We start from the raw sequence: 13,833 nt of genomic DNA, 5'->3' as shown, positions 1-13,833 counted from the left end.
CAAAACCAGTCACTCAATCACACCATTTAAGCCATAATGTCATTGGATGTAAAGCATGTTTGATTTATGAAGCATGTCTTGTTGATCATCCACTAAATCTTTTAGTTTCAGTCTCACAGAATGATGTTATAAAGCTGAAATTTAGAAGAGAGATTTGCTGTTTCTTTAATAGCTGATGTTGCCATGGTGCTATAGTTGAACAGTTCATGCAGAAGTGATTATTCACCCGCTGGAGCGGAAACTGGCTGTGGTAATTCACCTGATGAGCAACACAAGGCTATGAGCACCTGCATACATTGGATGTTTGTCACCAGGAAATCAAAATTGACAATTTGTTTTTTTATTGAATATCGCAGTATTTATTATTAATGATTTATCCATGCACATCATTATTTTTTTAATTCATGTGTCCTCGTAATCTTAATTCAAACTAACTTCCCCTCCATCTAGCAGCGACATCTTTTCTCTGATGATGTGTATACTGACATAAGGGTGGGACAAATGTCTCAGGTTACGCTTGTAACAATTGTTCCCTGAGAAGGAGAAAGAGACACTGCGTCTCCTACAAGGCGCTATGGGCAATGCCTCCGGCATGACTGGTGTCTGAAGCATGAGTCTAAACACGACAATGAACTTACGACATCATTACTGGTGCAACCGTGAGTATAAATGGGCACCTGTGAAACACGTCATCCACTTCTTGTCTGAAGGAGACGTGCACAGGAATACCTGAAGCATGGCAAAGGAACGCAGTGTCTCGTTACCCTTCTCAGGGAACCATGGTTACATTTGTAACCTGAGAGGTTCCCTTACGAATGGGAACTCGCACTGCATCCCCTGGAGCGCGCTATGGGGGACAAAATAACCAGTCCTCCATGCTGTAGTGGTTGGCGTCGACTAGTCGCTGGTCATGGCCTATAGAGGGCACAACAGGATAAGAAATCTTTGAAGTCCAATTTTATGCTCTGTTGCCACATCACGTGCATGCACAGAATCATTCAGTAGCGCAGAAATGTATCGGCAACACTATTCTGTGACTTATCAATAAAATAGCTTAGAAACTGAAAAGTTCTAGCATATATTTCTCAGTAACTAAAACCCACAGCTTCATTATTAGTAGAGAGATGCTGCCAGGTAGAATTAATTCACACGCAATCATTCTCTCACTAATGCATTCATATAAATGTAGTCTTTACTGTGCTACTTTACCTGTATCTGAGCAGAAATCTGTGAGAAATATAACAAAGACAAAAGAGCTGGTAAAAATAAGCTGTTATGTAGGAGCAATAGCCTTGTGGGCAGCGCTGTCATATGCCATAGCTGTGCACAAGCGACCCGTGTTCCAGTCTTAGCTTGAGGTTCAGGTTTATTTGTCCAGTAATGATGTCATCAGCGACTAATCGACTCGACTTTCATCACATAAATGTCGACTTTAAAAAATCTAAAGTCGTTCAACCCCTACCATGCTGAAGGGATGAGTGCCTTATTGGCTGACATAAGTCGAAGACTCAAAGGAGTCCCCATCCCTAAGGTACACACCAGCATTGCGATTAATTCCATGCGGTCAGAGCCCGAGCTAGGCAAAGCTCAAGAGTTTGGTATTCCCAATACCTTTAAGGGAATATTGTCATAGACCGGAGCTTCTCAAGAATGGAGGCCTCAACAGGATAACTCTAAAAGAGAGGAGGCCTTACTACGTTCTCTATTCAGGCCGAAATCCAAGGAGGCTCACAGCTGATGATGGATGTGGGCTGAATATGGCTTTCCCCAAGATCTCTCCATCTCAGCGTGAAGATCTGGGAGAATGGGTGGGGCGGTCATGTCCTGACAAAAAGCATTCATCCAAGCAACTACGAATGCACTCGTGCTTCTCATGCTTCTACGGCAGATCTAATCTTTCTGTGGCACGGGACATAACCTCTAACAGCTTATCATATGTGGGATAGGCGTGCTGAGAGTGCTCAGAAAACAAGTGGATGATGTATTTCACAGGTGTCCTTTTATAATCACGGTCACACCAATAGTGATGTCATAGGCTGTCAGCTGCCAATGTCAAGTTCATTGTCGTGTTTAGACTCATGCTTCAGACACCAGTCATGTCAGAGGCATTCCCCATAGCGCCCTCTAGGGTTTGCAATGTGAGTTCCCATTCAAAAAGGGGAACCACAATTATCCAGTGACCCAATCAATTCCTGATGGACGAAATCAAGTCTAGCCCTATATTTTTTGTTCGAGAAGCCATTTCACTAGAATAAACATCACAATAGGTTATGGAAACAATTGGTTCAAAGGAGGTGTTTTTATTTTATTTTCAGAAAGAGGACAAAATTACAAAAGGCTACAGAAATCCAAATACAGTAAAGAGAAAAGGGCCAGACTATCCCTGTATATCACTCAGAAAGTACAGTATAAAAATAAAGTTCTTTGTCATCTTGATCTTTAAAAGCAAAAATATAATGGTTAATCTTGGTTCCCCTCATTTATGATTTCATAATTTTAAAACATTAAGCAATCTGCTTAACTATAGTCCAGTTTTACTTTTAAGGTTTTATAGTACAAGGAAACTTTATTGTTGCTTTTAATGTCTTAGTTACTTTTAAAACACCAACTGATATTAAAAAAAAAGAAAGAAAGAAAAAAAAAGAGAAAAGGATCATGAACATTTAAGAAACTAAATGAACTTTTAAATGAATCCACAAATAAATTATGATTTATATTATGCAAATATGCAAAGTAGATTCGTATTTTATGTGACAGAACATTTACTGATTAAAATATAAATTAAATCTATTATTAGTAAGGGAATAATAACTGTTTTTAAATTAAGCATGATAATTGAACTACTAAATGTAGTTTATTACATGGCTCTCTATAATATGTGATTCTGATTGGTCATTCGCTGCAATTAGTAGTCAGACATATTCACAGTTGTCCATGGCAAAGCTGTTTCTTGTTTCAAAGGCAACTGGCACCATCTTGCGTTTCATTTATTGTTAGCATTAAAAAATATCCCAAAACTTCAGTATTAATATTACTGTAATATTGTTGCATCCTGTCAAGGATCAGTTTGTCGCTGATTGCAGATTGCTGAGATGCACAGTGTTTACTTACTTTTCACGGAATCGACCCACAGATGGTGTAAGTATTTTAACATCAACAACACTTTACCTTTATATTGGAAATATTTATAATATAATACCCTGGAAATATCAGGGAAATTTACCATCATTTCCAGGAATTTAAATGTAATGGAATGTTACAAGACTTCTTTACACAAGTTAAATATTTTAATTCCCAATTGGTACATACAAATGAAAATTCTCCACAGTAATCTCAATAAAATTATTTTTTAAAATACTTATGAACGACTGGAAAGTGTGATGGTTGGGAACCCTGTATACCACTTCATATGTGTCTGAAAAGGGGTCAGGGCTTTGATGATGGTGGTCATCAATCAGGAGTCAGTACAGTATACACAGCCACTCTAAATTTAAACTGTACTTGGAATAACTAACAGTAATTTAATTACAGACATACATTCAAGGACCTGGCATTGGATCAGCTTTTGGTTTTTCAATTTTGCTTTCTGCTCTTTGATTGATGATTTGGGGTGTAATTGAATTTGAATAATTTGAGGTCATCCTTCTTCTAAAAATTAAAAAAAAAAAACACACACACATTGATGTGCTCAGAGTGATGTGATTCGTGCTACCCGTTTTGTAACTTATAATGACAAAAAACTGAAAGCAAACATTTAACTACAAACATGCAATAAAACACTTGAAATAAGTAAAGCAGTCAAACTCCACATATCTTGCTAAAGATACAGACCCTCAGAGACCCTAAAGGAACCTTCCATCTCACTTCCCAATATTCCAGCCCAAATCAACACCCGACAGTGTAACCCCTCCTGTTCTACTCTCCCGCTCCGAGCGGGACTTTAACCAACGTCCCTATCATGGGAGGCAGGCCCGCTAACAAGGACACTAAAGACCGCAGTCTCTAGCGTCAGTCGCCAGTGCGCCTCATGACATCAGGGGAGTGAGGTTTATCTGCACAGCTGCACAGTCTTGTTGGAACAGGGTGGCCATTCACCAACCATCCAGAAATCCATTCTTCTAGACCATTCATTGTAATATGGCATTCATCAGTGAATAAAACTATTTAAAAATGGGTCTTCATTTATTTCTACACCCACTGTAAAAAATTTTTTTTTTTTTTTTTGAGCTTTGGTTAGGGGTGGCAGAAATGCAACTGCCATCCTGCATGGAGAGGTTCGGCTCTACAGCAGCTTTAAGAAAAAGTTGTTATCAAGCTAAAGTAAGTTTTTGATTGAATCACTTCCATTGTAAAAATCGTTAATTATTAACTTAGGGGCCGCTTAAATGACACATTTTTAACTGAAAACAGAAGACTTTTAATGTGTTTTTGCCGTTCATTTACATGTTTAGTCTATAGGTATGCGCATTTGAATGTGTATGTGCGCAGACGCTTAGTCTTTCTTCACAAAGTGACATCGCCAAATTACTTGTCTGGTCTGCATAATACAGAATCATTAGTCATTTCCGAAGATCCATGTGAACTGAAATCATTTCGATAATGTTTTATCTATGCATAGGGAAAGGAAAGGGAAGGAGGCCTTCGCAGGGGATAGCTTAGTTAACACTTCAGGGCTGCGTTGTCGTCGTGTCTAGGAGCAGGTCCTTCATCTCATCTGGATATGGCCTGGATCTGGCAGACTACGGTAAACCTCGGGATAAACGGAGAGATACTAATATTAGCGTAGACTCCATTCTTCTTATGATGTAGCGAGTACACCAGGTGTTATGGGAAGTGTTCCCGGTTCTGGCTGACCTAATTTATGCAGCCTAATAATTTACATGTAGATAATGTTATGTGTATGCCAGGTTAAAGAGATTTTGTTTTTACTCTAGATTTAAACTGACAGAGTGTGTCTGCTTCCTGAACAATGCTAGGAAGATTGTTCCAAAGTTTAGGTGCTAAATAGGAAAAGGATCTACCATCTGCAGTTGATTTTGATATTCTAGGTATTATCAACTGGCCAGAATTTTGAGATCGCAATAGACGTGAAAGACTATAGTGTGTTAAGAGCTCGCTCAAGTACTGAGGTGCTAAACCATTTAGTGCTTTGTAAGTAATTAGCAAGATTTTAAATTTTATATGATGTTTAAAAAAGGAACCATTGAAGTATTGAAAAAAACGGGCTAATATGGTCATACTTCCTGGTTCTAGTAAGAACTCTAGCTGCTGCGTTTTGGACCAGCTGGAGTTTGTTTATTAGGTATGCAGGGCAACCACCCAGTAAAGCATTACAATAATCTAGCCTCGAGGTTATGAACGCATGAACTAACTGTTAAGAGACAATAACGTTGTCTCTTAGCACGCTACGAAGTCTCTAAAGGTATACCTTTTGTTAAGGTATACCTTTAGAGACTTCGTAGACTTAGTATACCTTAACTAAAGGTATACCTTTTCTATAGGCGTATTCCCCGAACTATACCTTAAAATGTTGCTTAAGGTATACAGGTACTGACCATGGCAGTGGTGCTGAATTGGTTGATATTGATGGCTCGAGAATCGATTATTCACTCTATGCAGGGGCTGCTTCACTGCATTATATGAGAAAGTGATGTTCTTTATAAAAGAAGCACTACAGAAATAGTTGAATTAATCAGGACTCATGGGCTCTTATAAAAAATAATCTAAATTTTATATAATTTGGAAATGAGTGCATGAACCCAGCAAACCTCATGCCCAAACGTATCATGCCTCAACCCGCTACATTAACTGGCAGTATGCCTTCACTGGCCTTTGAAAGGGTCATTTATATTATCATATTTGCCATAGTGTATTCATTTACTCCACAACCAGGGTTGATTGCCCAGCAGCCGCATCACTAATTTCTGTTATTAGATGACCTACTCAATAAAAGTGCAACATGTGAAACATAATCAACAGCTGCAGTACTATGGCGGAGAAAAAAGACAGAAAGAGTGCACAAAATAGTGCCCACACACTAAATGGCTCCGCAGACAACACCGTCTTTGATTTAGCACAACTATTTGCTGTATCGCTGCCATAGTTTGACCAAACTCCCCACCACAATCATTCCCTTTAAATATACTCCTAAGCCTTTACTGCCTAATGGTTTGCCAGCTGATGTACCTTTGGATAATATAACTAAAAAAGCTAACAACCATCAGTGTAATGACAATTTTTTTCTTTGCATGAAAACACTTCAGTTAGCCTAATTGAACAATGGGTGTATTACAACTTCAGAATTATATTCGTATAGACTGAGATGTAAAGAAGCTTTTAGCACAGTGGTGGCCATTAGCAGAGTGAACTGTCAACAGTGATAAGGTATAGCTAAGACAGGTCCAGACCAACCTTATGAACGTACGACTTACAGAAGGTATACTTAGCTAAGAACGTTAATGTAAACACAAATTAATGTTAAGGTACAGCTTAAGGTATAACTTATGTAATGTTAAGAAGACCAGATCAATATAGCCAACTGTTGTTGCTCATGGAAAAAGTACTTCTAGTTAGCACTATGGCATGATGAGCCAAAAGCCCCTATCATCCTCTTGTGCTGTTTGAACACTCTAAAAGGAGAATCAATGTACGCCACACGGTCCTAGTAATCAGAATGCTGAAGTTTAATACAGAAGGATGTCACATCAAAGGTCCTAACAGCTACTTGTGAATTATTGCCTTGAAATGCCTTTATTGCATTATTCATTCCTTCCAAACTTCAAAGGTACTTGATCACTTCATTATAAGTGATTTTCAATGTCCTCAAAGATTCAACTCTCAGAAGTCTTTCTCCTTGAGCCAGTGCGATAAATCTATATGAGGCCTAATGTACTCAGTAGAGTGAATTTGCTTACTTAAAGTTTTAATAAAAATGCTGTTTAATATTTTAATATGTAGTAACTGTTTTATAAAAGCAATAAGACAACTTAATTCCATTGTGTATGAATAGTCACAGCTAAAGCAACCTTCTTGGTCTCATGACTACATTCACAATCTACGGTATTTCTTTGAATAGTTACACCAGTAGATAGAGACTGGCAATATTGTGTCTAAAATTATAAATAGTTACTCAGTATTAAGTTGTTTATTGAAATGTTCTAAGGAATCAATATCACACTTTTAGTCTGAACATCAAGGCTGTGATATTCAGCAGATATTCTAAACATCAGAATACTGTTGTAGAATACTGAAAAATACCGTTGTTTTCAATGGATCTGCTATGTGATGAGGCTGTATTAGTGTGTTATTTTACCATTCGTCTCACATCGATGCACCTTGCTCAAAGATACACTACCATTCAGAAGTTTGGGGTCAGTAAGATTTTTTAATGTTTTTCAAAGAAGTTTCTTAAGCTCACGAAGGCTGCATTAATTTAATCAAAAATACAGCAAAACAAATTGTGAAATATTACTACAATTTAAAATGACTGTTTTCTATGTTAATATATTTAAAATGTATTTTATTCCTGTGATGGCAAAGCTGAATTTTCAGCATCATTACTCCAGACTTCAGTGTCACATGATCCTTCAGAAATTATTCTAATGTGCTGATTTGCTGCTTAATATTTCTGTGGAAACCGTGATACTTTTTTCAGGATTTTTTTTTTTGATGAACAGAAAGTACTTCATTTAATTGTTAAGGATATCCGTTCACTTATTATGCCTGTAAAGTAACCACTAACAACCAAAAAGAAATATGCTTATGAATATTTAGTTAACTTCAGCACAATGATCAGAGGCAATATAGACAAACAGATTGAACGAAACGGAGGATGACAGATTTAGAGGAGGAGAAATGCTCAAATGATGAGCAACTACACATGACAAAAATGTTTATTTGTCCTCTGTGAGTCACTGCTCTTATCCAGATCTGGAACTTGTTTAATCATCATTACATTTTCTATTTAGTCATGGCTTGTATATTTTACAGTTAGCTCATTTCACAGGACACAAACTTCTGGCAGAGGCTTGAATCTTGTCTGTGTTCATCCTGCCTATTAATTATTTAAAAAATCTTATTTTGTATTCTTTCTTGGGTATTGACGGGTACAATAATACCATGTTGATTACACTAAATACAGCACACAATATACAAAGCTTTACTCTGAGAACAGCAGTGGTCGTAATATGAAAATGAAAATGGATTTATAGCCAAATGTTCTACGAGCAGAAAGTCCATTATCTTTGGCTTTCCTGCCTCCTCATGTTTGATGTGCCTAAGTGTCCAAAATAAATCAGCAAAGCTTATTTGCCTTTATTGAGACAGCTCCTGCCTGAATAATGACTGGTGAGCCGCTCCAGCTCATGAATAACGTCTGTTCGTAAATGTTCTGTTTTTGTGTGTGTGTGTTTTTAGTGGGTGTGTTGTGTGCCTGTGTGTATGTGTCTGGCGTCCCACTCCTGTTGGGAACACCGTTCATTCAGAGCTCTAGCAGGCAGCAGCTGTGGCCAGCTGCCAGACACAAACGTGCCCAGAGTTAATGTGTTAGAGTGATTCAGGCGATGTACAATGCAACCTGCTGGGTCAGTGTCTCAGCGTGCGGCGGCTTCTTTCTCTCTGCTTTTCTCACTCTTTTATTCACACAGTCTCTTTTAATTCAAAAACTTTTTTGTGCTTTTCCGAGGCCACTACAACATGAATGGTAATCAAAGGCAACCAGGCCATTAGTGAAGACCTGTTGAGGGAACCAAATGTCCTGCGCTCGCACATGTGTGACCTCAGCACAGCTCTTGAAATCAAACAGGTGTCAGAGGAGACTATTTATTCAGCACACTGTGAAACACCATCAGGACTTTTATCTTATTCAATAGCTGGGATTCAGTGCTGGGTAGATTACTTACAAGTTGTAGTCCATTACTGATTCCAAATTACATGACTAAAATTGTAGTTACAGTAATGTGATCCATTACATTACACATTTATGTAATATAATCAGACTACTTTTTGATTACTTTTAGATTACTTTTGACGTAACTAGTTTATTACATTGATTTGAATAGGGTTGTACCATATTGATATAAAAATACAATGAGAAAAAATATATATATTCCATTTGTTCCAATGCAATAATATTGTTGCATTTTTTTCCCTTGTTCATTGTTTTGTATTTTGTAGTTTATTAGCGGAAGCTTTAAGATATGCCTGCATGAACAATTATATAATAATTTCAAATCAGATCAATATTTGAACAGTAATAAGCGGGACAATCTACAATCAACTGTACTTTACACAAAATAAAACTCATTCTGACAAGGTTCATTTTGCAAAAATGACTGGCTGACTGTACATTATCCCTTGTGTAGTTCATATTTCATCCCTTCTTCATCTTAGTGTTGAAAAATCTGCCCATTGTATATACATAGGATAACGAGAAAGATAACTGCTCATTGGGGCATAGTTACTGATTTTTTTCTCACTTTTTCTATGGTTGACACATGTTGGCTTGCGGTATAAAGACAGTCTCTGAGCTGTCTGTCTGCAGCTGCTTTGAGGTTTGATACATAGCTAGACTGATGTGTTCTCGAGGGGTGGGCACCTCCTGGAAAGACCAAGGTGACTCCTGCAGCTTAATTCTGCAATAAAGGAGAACAGAGTTTTAAAATATACTCATAGCTAGACAAGATTAACCATTTAAAAGGACTTTTTTACGTGTTTTATTGCTGCATATACAACGCTGTCTCACGACCAATTCGTACGTATTTTACGAGGTGGCTAATTCGTATGAATTCATACGACCCCACTTGTACGAATTTGTACGTTTTGTCTAAACCCCACTGACGGGTAGGTTTAGGGGCGGGGTTTGGGGTAGGTCATTCGTATGAATTCATACGAATTTGTCAACTCGTAAAATACGTACGATTTAGCAAAAAACGTATGAATTCGTACGAGTGAGGTCGTATGAATTTGTACGAATTAGCCACCTCGTAAAATATGTACGAATTGCCGTGATATACTATACACGATCAGGCATAACATTATGACCACCTTGCTAATATTGTGTTGGTCCCTCTTTAGCTGCCAAAACAGCCCTGACCCCTGAAGGTGTGCCTTTAAGTCCTGTAAGCTGCGAGGTGGGGCCTCCATGGATCAGACTTGTTTGTTCAGCACATAGACTAAAAAAATATGGACATAGTGTCCGTGACGTCACCCGTAGATTTCTGAAGCTGCGCGTCACCACACGTTACTCCCGGATAACTGAAAATGGCCAAAGAGCAAAGACTATAGAATAACACAAGACATGTCACTCGTATTGTTTTGAATGGGAGAAAGTGTAACGCTCAATATGGCGGAATAAATCCCGCCTTCAAAATAAGAGCCAATCGCCGACCTGTAAAGTCATCGCGTCACTGCAGCGGCCGTTAGAAGCACCGGTTTCTATAGAAACAGTCAGACGCGCGCCTCCGAAATGAGACACAACAGACGCGCATTTAGGTCTGCGCATGCGCATTAGCTTGATCCAGCCTAAATACCATTTTTTTTTGTCATGATTTGAGCGTTTGGAAAAAAAAAATATGAGACTGTTGTTGTCAGATTTCATTGGTGATTTCAAATATGAAATTTAATCGAAAGCTTGGCAAACAGCTTTGGAGAATTTGATGTTTCCCCATTCAAAGAGATAGGAGCTGCATTATGCCCAGGATGCCCGAGAGGCGTTTCAAAGATGGCCGCCGAGTGAAATGACTTGTCTTAAAGGGACTTTGCAAAGAGGCAGGACGTGGTTGGAACCAAGGTGACTATTTGCTGAAACCACGCCGGCCTAGCGCGACATGATCATGTTAGCAGAAGGAGCTATCTATCTATCTTAGACAATATCTAAAATATTAATAAAGATAACAAGTTTATTAGAAAGTTCTAAAGGTGCATTGTCAATCTACGGTGTCTTTAAGATATGCTCCAACACCAGTAATTAATTTGAGTCGGGTGTGCAAATAACAACACGCAAAATCAAACGGGACTTTATATACCCGTTTTATAACCCCAAACTACATACCTTTATAATGAAATAGAGATCGCGAGATGTATCCAATCCGTAGCACTTAATTGGGTAAAATGTCCATGAGTGTCCATTGCAAAACAAAAAACAGTAGGCCTACTTTTTGTCCATAAAAGTGTTAAATCCATGAAATATTGATATATTATCCATTGTTTGCATCACATTTCTTCTGAATGATCTGCTCTCCATCATCGTTCTTCAAGAAATTATGCAACCTGAGCAGCGTTTTTGTTGTAACTGTATATGATCGTATATATGTCACAAACAAATGAGCCCGCGTAGTATATAATAGTATCAAAATGCAGCCGTTTTAGTTATAATATCCAAGCAGTGCTGTCGGAGTTTTATATCCTCCCGCCATTGTCATTGTAGTAAATCTCACAAACAAAACTTTTAGCCAATGCCAAGTCGATCCAATAACGTGTGTTCTGTTTATCTTCCGCATGTGTGCACATGTACACAGACACACATCTCTCTCGAGTCTCGACCATTTACGCAGCAAGCCATATTATTTTATAATTGTATAAAGTAATCCAGAAAAAAACACAAATACGGCTGAGATGCCAAATTCAGCGGCTGGAATTAGCTGAAGTAAAGTGAATGCTCACAGACAGCAGCGGCAATCTACCTGTCACTCAAGTGACCACGCCCTTAATTATGCAGAACTTTAAGGCTTAATATAATTTAAACGAATGAGTTATAAAAAAAAATTCACCCCTCTCAGAGTTGTCATGAACGGCAAAATTAGCAGTATAGACCAAAACCACAATTTGTACCAAGCTGTAAACATGTTTTTTCTGATGTAAATTTGGCCGTTTTAACATGGGACTCAATGAGATTCTGCTCTCTTTTGGAGCCTGTCCCTAGCAGCCAGTCGATGAATTGCAGTTTAAGTCACTTCCGTATTGGCTCAACGAGAAACTGGGGGAGGTTGCCGCTTGGTTCAGCACATCCCACAGATGCTCAATTGGATTGAGATTTGGGGTGCATTATCCTGTGAAAGAGGCCACCAGGGAATACGGTTTCCATGAAAAAGTGTACATGGTCTGCAACAATGCTTAGGTAGGTGGTACGTGCCAAAGTAACATCCACATGGATGGCAGGACCCATGGTTTCCCAGCAGAGCATTGCCCAAAGCATCACACTGCCTCCGTCGGCTTGCCTTCTTCCCATAGTGCATTCTGGCACCATGTGTTCCCCAGGTAAGTGACACACACGCACCCGGCCATCCACGTGATGTAAAAGAAAACGTGATTCACCAGACCAGGCCACCTTCTTCCATTGCTCTGTGGTCCAGTTCTGATGTGCCCACTGTTGGCGCTTTCGGCGGTGGACAGGGGTCAGCACTGGTCTGCAGCTATGCAGCCCCATACACAACAAACTGCGATGCACTGTGTATTCTGACACCTTTCCATCAGAACCAGCAATTTGAGCTACAGTAGCTCATCTGTTGGATCGGACCACATGGGCCAGCCTTCGCTCCCCACGTACATCAATGAGCCTTGGCCGCCCATGACCCTGTCGCCGGTTCACCACTGTTCCTTCCTTGGACCACTTTTGATAGATACTGACCACTGCAGACCGGGAACACCCCACAAGAGCTGCAGTTTTGGAGATGTTCTGACCCAGTCGTCTAGCCAGCACAATTTAGCCCTTGTCAAACTTGCTCAAATCTTTATGTTTGCCCATTTTTCCTGCTTCTAACACATCAAGTTTGAGGACAAAATATTCACTTGCTGCTTAATATATCCCGCCCCCTAACAGGTGCTGTGATGAAGAGATAATCAGTGTTATTCACTTCACCTGTCAGTGGTCATAATGTTATGCCTGATCAGTGTATATATGTATAATCACTTTGGGTAACATTTGCCATTACACACTGCTAAATTAATTAATTCAGCTTAAATGTGAAAAGGATACCTAACATGGCTTACCCTGACATCTGTTTCTGGCCCCAGCTGGTGCTGTCAGATTTCAGTGGTGCATTCCTGGCTTTTAAATGACTGCATCATTCAAACCCTGCTTATTTTAATTGTAATGTCTTCAAATAAATGCCATTTCACTAACATTGATTAAACGGATATGACACTAAATTAAACAAAAGACTTTCTCTTTTGATAAAGGAACAAATAGAGAGAGAAGCCTATACCTCTAAAAAAGGACAGGCTAACTACACATGTTGCCAAGCAACTAATTGAGAATGCAGAGGTGCAGTGAAGTTTATGCTCTAACTTCTGATGAGGTAATTTTAGCATATGCAGGCCTGTGTCTGTAGATAATGTGCAGAGATGCTTGTTATCTTGGTTTTTGAAAGTATGTATTGTGGGGGGTCATCTTACCCAAAGGGTCTAATTTTATCTTTTTACTTCAAAATAAAACTATAACTTTTACTCCACAAATCTAAAACATTAAAGGGTTAGTTCACCCAAAAATGAAAATAATGTCATTTATTACTCACCCTCATGTCGATGGGCCGATTTCAAAACACTGCTTCGGAGCTTTGCGAATCGAATCAGTCACTCGGAGCGCCAAAGTCACGTGATTTCAGCAGTTTAGCCGTTTGATAGGAGATCCGAGTCACTGATTCAATTCGTAAAGCTCCGAAGCAGTGTTTTGAAATCGGCCCGTCACTATATTGTTGAAAAGTCGTTATTTTGTATTTTTTGGCGCACAAAAAGTATTCTCGTCGCTTTATAATATTTAGGTAGAACTACTGAACTGGCATGAACTGTTTTAAATATGTTTTTAGTACCTTTATGGATCTTGAGAGAGGAAATGTC

The sequence above is a fragment of the Ctenopharyngodon idella genome, chromosome 2, assembly GCF_019924925.1.
Source record: "Ctenopharyngodon idella isolate HZGC_01 chromosome 2, HZGC01, whole genome shotgun sequence".
NCBI lineage: Eukaryota > Metazoa > Chordata > Actinopteri > Cypriniformes > Xenocyprididae > Ctenopharyngodon > Ctenopharyngodon idella.
This window is presented reverse-complemented; position numbering follows the sequence as displayed.